Source organism: Melanotaenia boesemani, chromosome 19 (genome assembly GCF_017639745.1).
Source record: "Melanotaenia boesemani isolate fMelBoe1 chromosome 19, fMelBoe1.pri, whole genome shotgun sequence".
Classification (NCBI taxonomy): domain Eukaryota; kingdom Metazoa; phylum Chordata; class Actinopteri; order Atheriniformes; family Melanotaeniidae; genus Melanotaenia; species Melanotaenia boesemani.
This window is the reverse complement of record NC_055700.1, coordinates 18,123,209-18,130,636: the sequence shown is the minus strand read 5'-3', so window position 1 is coordinate 18,130,636 and position 7,428 is coordinate 18,123,209.

Genomic DNA, 7,428 nt, shown 5'->3' with positions numbered 1-7,428 from the left:
TTAATGTTGTTACTGCTCTTCTGCTCTACTCTCACCAGTTAAAAAGCAATGCGAGCACAAAGGTTTATTCATATCGGCCATCCAGTGATGTGAAGTGGTTTAACCTTCAGGGAGTTGCTGCCTACTAACTGTTCTCACATGTAGGTTTTTAAAGGTTTTCAGCACCAGCACACGTCATTTTGAGCTGACCATTGCTATGGTTAAGAAGAGCTATGCCAGGAACTAAATGAAGTTCAACTCATCATGCCAAGTGAAAAGGAGAATGAGAGACACGTCAGTCGTGCAGTCTGTGACTGCCCACACATGACATGGAGGGGCTCAAATATGTAATTGAAAAAAGATGAAGGAAACATATGTGGGTGTGCTGATGGGAATTTTGGAAGTGCTGTAAGTAAAATATAACCTGAATTAAAGGAATTCCAGAGAGAAATCATTGTGTTTATTGTATGTCAGATGGGGGTTAAAGCTAAAAAAAAAAAAAAAAAAACACTGAACTATTTCACATTCACATTTTTCTTCTGTGTGACTCTGAAAAACTGTAAATATAAGACAGATTTGTCATCAAAGTGAATAATATCTATAGACAAATAAAGTATTTATGCAGATTAAGCAACATTTTAGTCTCCAGTGATCAACTTGGGCCAAATTAGCTGCCAGGTTCAAATGCAAGCACAGTTTAAAATCTATACAACTGTTAGTGTGACATAAAACAAAGCTCATCCTTTGAAATCTGCATCCACTGCATACAGTCAGCTCAGCTCAATTATCACAAAGATACGGTGAATTAGGAAGGGAAACATGGCAAGGATTTGACAAAGAGCTGCAATTAAAACAGTTATTTCCTGTGTTCTCAAAACTGTTTGATCTCCATATAAGAACCTCCTCTTTTCATCAAGGGAAAAGTGCCAACGTTGCCCACTGAAACAGGCAAAGCAGTTATACTAGTAAAGTCAGCATGAATTTTTGATGCTCTTCACAAAGACAAACAGCTCCCACCTGCCATGTTTCATTATGAATCCCAGGGGATAAAAGAATATACTGACACATCAGGTAAGCCTGTTAGGTTTTAGACAGTCTCACAGGAGAACACTTGTGTACAATTCTTTTGGTTTACCCAAAACATCTACAGCACAATTAAGGAAAGCCAGTGCACATTTCACCTCCCTCAATTACACTGACCATTACTGATCAGCTCAATGCTAAACATTTTGCACTGAAATAGGGCAAAAGGAAATAAGAAAAGAAAAAAAAGTAGTTTAAGACTGATAGAGAGACTACTTACACAAACTGGGGGAAAATATACTTAGTCATTAATTTACAGATGAAAATGAGCCAATGTAACCTTTATTTAACAGCTGAAGTCTGAACATCTAGGATTAGCAGTTAGTCTCAATGTGAAATAAGTCTGGCATTTTTCATCTAAAAGGATTATAGTCAAGGGAACCTAAATACCCTATTTAATTTAATGATTAGGAATCTACAAAAGGTTGGGTTTTGTGGAAGTCTACTGTGGCACAAACAAATCAGATTCCTAAGGATTTAAAAGAAGAGAGGTATTAGTGCTTATCTCTGAAGAGTTTAGCATCCACCAATCCAGAGTAGGTCAACTGTACAAATGGAGAAAACTTGAGCTCCCCCGATAAGTAAACTCATAATAATAGATCACTGCAAGATCAATAGGAGTAATAATCCATTCTTAGGGCAACTAAAGGACTCTCTTACATTTGTTAGAGTTTTTCTCAGTCGCTTAAGTTCATTTCTCACATCAGAATTAACATTCCCATAACTATTAGTTCAAACTCCACAACAAATAGTCATTTGTGCACATCGGAGTAGTGTTTCTCATTGCATTGATCAAATTGCAAATGTTTTTAGACATAGAGCATATTGCTTTCATACAATTCTCTGCTATTTCATGATATTTGCATTTGCTTTGGTTACATCATTATTATTTTCATATTTATTATGAATTTTGAATATTTATTAATAACTTTCTTATTTTTATTATTATCAAAATTAACTTTACTTACAAGTGCAGAATAGTCAAGAAGTCATGAAGTGAAGATGTGAAACAAGAGTATTATGTGTCATGTAGTCAGTTACCCTACTAACAACAGTAACGTGGAACTTTACTGTAGTTTTCAAATGGCTGTACATCTAGTGTGTAGTGCTGTCTTGAGTATTTTCAGGGAGTCTCTCTGAGATCTGACTTTTTTTTGTATTTAAAAAACACACAGATCAGACTGTCATGATGAAAGCATGACTAAGCCATTTGAATACTTTGTACTCAGTGGCGACAGGACTTCATTTTGATGGCATGCATACATACATACATACATGCATACATGCATACATACATACATACATGCATACATGCATACATACATACATACATGCATACATACATACATACATACATACAGTTTCATTGACATAAATACTTGCTTTTGAGGGATTAACAAGTGGCATGCTTTCTGCAGTTCTGCAGTTTGTAGTTGTTGTTTTGAGAAACACACTAGCTGCTGTGCAAATGTTAATTATGATGTGAGAAATGCACCAAAGTGACTGAGAGTTCATTAAGCTGGCAGCACAACACAAAATGCTGTGTCTGAATTTATGGATGATGGTTGCGTAGCTTCTGCCAGTTTTGTCACACACTGACACAAATCATAGTTTTTAAATCCAATTGTCAAAGTAATAGTAATATCAGATAGATATATAAAAAAAGGGGGGTACAAAGTCATTTTCAATCTGTTTGTGTTGCTCTTCATGAACAACAGCCAACCACCAAATGAGCTTCTCTAATAGCTGATGACGGTGTGCAGAAGATGCCTGGCATCATCCGGAATAGCCAGCAGTTTGTTCAGCATCCACTCTCTGCCAGTCAGAAGAGTCTAGTTTCATGCTGACTACAGAGACAGTTGTCCTTATCAGGTTCTTCATCCTGGTAGTTGTTATTTTGGTGGTAGAAGCACAAGAGACAAAAAACAGCTGAATTACTTTACTTTCAGTGAGGTGGTAGGCTACATTCATTACTGGTATACATTGGATAACTTATATAGCTTCACTTTTCTTCTAGTTAACCTTCACCTGTTTTGTTTCACGGAGCCTCCTACTGCTGAAGGAAATACATTTTCTTATATAGTCCAAAGTATGTGAATTTTTCTCTTATAGAAATATCTGTAAACACAACAGTAGCGACCTTCTTTAATATGCTGCCCACCCTAGCACACAGAGCAGGATGATGGTGATCACCGACTGAATCAAGAGTTCACAGCAGATGTTGAATGACTGCAGCTTCCTCAGAAAATACAGCCTTTCTGTAGAAATGGTCACTGTCATTTTAAGCATTGTCGAACATCACCGCCCATTTCCCATCCGTGCTTTATGTCATCCTCGTCCTGTTCATGCTTAATACACGCTACGATTACTGTGTAATATCAGAGTCAAGTATTTCCAATTCAGCCTTTAAACATCCAAACTTTCACAAGATGCTTTTCAATAAGAAATGGTAAGTTTACTTTTATATGTCTGTGTGTGTTTACACTTCAGGCCACATTCACCCATAAACACACACTGTCATCTGAACTTGCAGATGTAACAATGGTAAATATTGTTGCTACCAGCTGCTGTTCATGTAGAGGATTTTTTCATCTTGTTTGGAGTAAAGTGAAATTTGATTAAATACTTTCTAGAAAGCAAGTTGGAATTTCCATTCATTTACATATTGCAGTTAAAATGAAAAAAAAATTGAATGTTTGTGTGCAAGTGTCAAACATCCATGTGAATGCCAGGATGCAGGTTGTCCCACCTGAGTACTACACTCTACAACTACAAAATTGATACTTTTACATTTTTTTCCACATTTTTATGAAGATTATTAGCTCATCTTGAATTTCATAGCAACAACATGTCTCAAAGTTCGAGCAAGTTTTTTAGAGGAAAAAATATTTTCCTATTCTTGTCTGATGTCACAGTTTTGGGTCTTTTTGAGAAACTTTGCATTTCATAATAAGCAAAATTTTAATTTATGGAAAGGTCTGTTCTGCAGGTTCAGGCAGTTATCTTGGGGTATGTTCACGTATGGTTTCTTCTTTGTGTGGTGAAGCTTTAACCTATAACTGTGGCTGGCACGCTGTGTTCATAGAGAAAGTTTCCTGAAAATATTCTTGAGTCCATGCAATGGTTTCCATGACAGAATCATGCCTTTCTTTAATACAGTGCTGCCTGAGGGCCCTAAGAGCACAGGCATCCAATACTGATTTTTAGCAGTGTCCCTAGCGCACAGAGATGTCTCCAGATTCTCAGAATCATTGATGATAAAATGTGCTGTAGATGATGAAATATGTTTTTTCTGTTTGAGACTCTTTGCAATTTTATGTTGTGGAACATCATTCTGAAATTGCTGCACAATTAGCTGAAGCAGATTATTGAATGTCTGCAGACTAGTTTGGTGATGATTTCCTTTAAGTAACAGTTACTTTTTAAACCTTTTTTTGCCTTTTCAGTTTTTTATTTATGTGTTTCTGCCATTACATTCAAGAATGTCTCACTGTCAGTAATTGATATGTTTTCTACGTTTTAATGGGAGCAAAATGTTTATTAATGAGATTTGTAAACTGTTTTACTTACATTTTACACAACATAACTCTTTCAAAATTAAGGGTTGTACATGAGTAACATACAAAATAATAATGTTTAGTAAATATAATCATAGGTTTTGATGCAAATACGTTGTTCTAAACACATTTCAGAATATCTCATTTTTGGCAGACTTCAAAGTGGATCGCTAATGCAACTCCCCTTTGGTTGCTGTTTGACTGAGCAGCTGAGTGCATTTCAAGTCTCATCCCATTTTATAGTGCACCTAACAAGCTCCCAAATGAGACCTCTGAGAAATCAGACACATTACGGACTTTGACATTTTTCAACACACCTATGCAGACTTCGGTGTGTATAAATAACGAGAGTGGAATCAGTCAGTGATTCAATCTGAGCTGGAAAAAAACGCAAGAGACAAGAGAAATCACAGCAATAAGTTAAGGGAAAATGAATGTGACAACTTTATCCTCTGCAGCCAAATAAAACCTGAAACAATAGCAAACAAAAAGAAATAATTCAGGAGCAATTAGGCCAGTATACAAGCCTAAGGCAAGCATTACAAACAACGTAGCCAGCCAGTACACATTAGAGATGTAGACTCATGAATAAATGATCCTCAGATATCCAATTTAACATCAAAAAGATACAGATCAAGCCCACCATCAAAGGCACTCCATCTTTGCCAGTGAGTTGTCACTTTAAAGGTAATAACTTTCTATTTCTCACTCTATCTTCATCCCACACCCTCTCTGTCCTTTTCATGCAACACAATGTAATTACATTTCTCTGCCACTGAAACAGTATGGCAGTGTTTAATCCCAAAACACTCAGCCTGTGGACCTCCTCTGGTGGGTGTCAAGACGTCAGACAGCGACGGAAGTCCACCTCCTACTGTGTGCGTCCCCACCTGTCATTGTTTGATCAGACATAGAGTAATGCTGGCTATCAACATCCCACGTCTCAAAATGACACTTCTTTGTGATCTAAAAGCTGTCGCGGACAGTGCACTCATCAGCTCCAATGACAAGAGCACTGATGCAGACATTGCCAGATGGAAGCTTAGGTGAACATGTAGGCTTTAAAATCAACACTTCTACTTTTATGTTTTGTTACTTGTCTGTTTTGTTACATGTATGTTGTTATATGTAAAAGCGCCATTAAGAAACAAAAAGATACAAGTTCATTTCTAAAGCACATATATGATTTGTAAATCTTATCTTCCATCCATCCATCCATTCTCTTCCGCTTATCCGGAGTCGGGTCGCGGGGGCAGCTGCCTAAGCAGGGAAACCCAGACTTCCCTCTCCCCGGCCACATTCACCAGCTCATCCGAAGGGATCCCGAGGCGTTCCCAGGCCAGCCGAGAGATGTAGTCTGTCCAGCGTGTCCTGGGTCTGCCCCGGGGCCTCCTTCCGGTGGGACGTGCCCGGAACACCTCACCAGGGAGGCGTCCAGGAGGCATCCTAACCAGATGCCCGAGCCACCTCATCTGGCTCCTCTCGATGTGGAGGAGAAGCGGCTCTACTCTGAGCCCCTCCCGGATCACCGAGCTTCTCACCCTATCTCTAAGGGAGAGCCCGGCCACCCTGCGGAGGAAACTCATTTCGGCCGCTTGTATTCGAGATCTCGTTCTTTCGGTCATTACCCACAGCTCATGACCATAGGTGAGGGTAGGAACGTAGATCGACCGGTAAATCGAGAGCTTTGCCTTTCGGCTCAGCTCTCTCTTCACCACGACAGACCGATGCAGAGCCCGCATCACTGCGGACGCCGCACCGATCCGCCTGTCGATCTCTCGCTCCATCCTTCCCTCACTCGTGAACAAGACCCCGAGATATGTAAACTCCTCCACTTGGGGCAGGACCCCATCGCAGACCCGGAGAGAGCACTCCACCCTTTTCCGGCTGAGGACCATGGTCTCGGATTTGGAGGTGCTGATTCTCATCCCAGCCGCTTCACACTCGGCTCCGAATCGCTCCAGTGCGAGCTGAAGATCACGTCCCGATGAAGCCAACAGAACCACGTCATCTGCAAAGAGCAGAGACCCAATCCTGAGGCCACCGAACCGGATCCCCTCGACACCTCGGCTGCGCCTAGAAATTCTATCCATAAAAGTTATGAACAGAATCGGTGACAAAGGACAGCCTTGGCGGAGTCCAACCCGCACTGGAAACGATTCTGATTTACTGCCGGCAATGCGGACCAAGCTCTGACACCGGTCGTACAGGGACCGGACAGCTCTTACAAGCGAGTCCGGCACTCCATACTCCCGGAGTACCCCCCACAGGAGTCCCCGGGGAACACGGTCAAATGCCTTCTCCAAATCCACAAAACACATGTAGATTGGTTGGGCAAACTCCCATGCCCCCTCGAGGACCCCAAAGAGGGTATAGAGCTGGTCCACTGTTCCACGACCGGGACGAAAACCACACTGCTCCTCCTCAATTCGAGGTTCGACTATCCGACGGACCCTCCTCTGCAGCACCCCTGAATAGACCTTACCGGGGAGGCTGAGGAGTGTGATCCCCCTGTAGTTGGAGCACACCCTCCGGTCCCCCTTTTTGAAGAGGGGTACCACCACCCCAGTCTGCCAGTCCAGGGGGACTGCCCCCGATGTCCACGCGATGCCGCAGAGGCGTGTCAACCAAGACAGCCCTACGGAATCCAGAGCCTTAAGGAACTCTGGGCGGACCTCATCCACCCCCGGGGCCTTGCCACCAAGGAGATTTTTAACCACCTCAGCGACCTCAGCCCCAGAGATAGGCGAGCCAGCACCAGCTACCCCAGACTCTGCTTCCTCATCAGAAGACGTGTTGGTGGGATTGA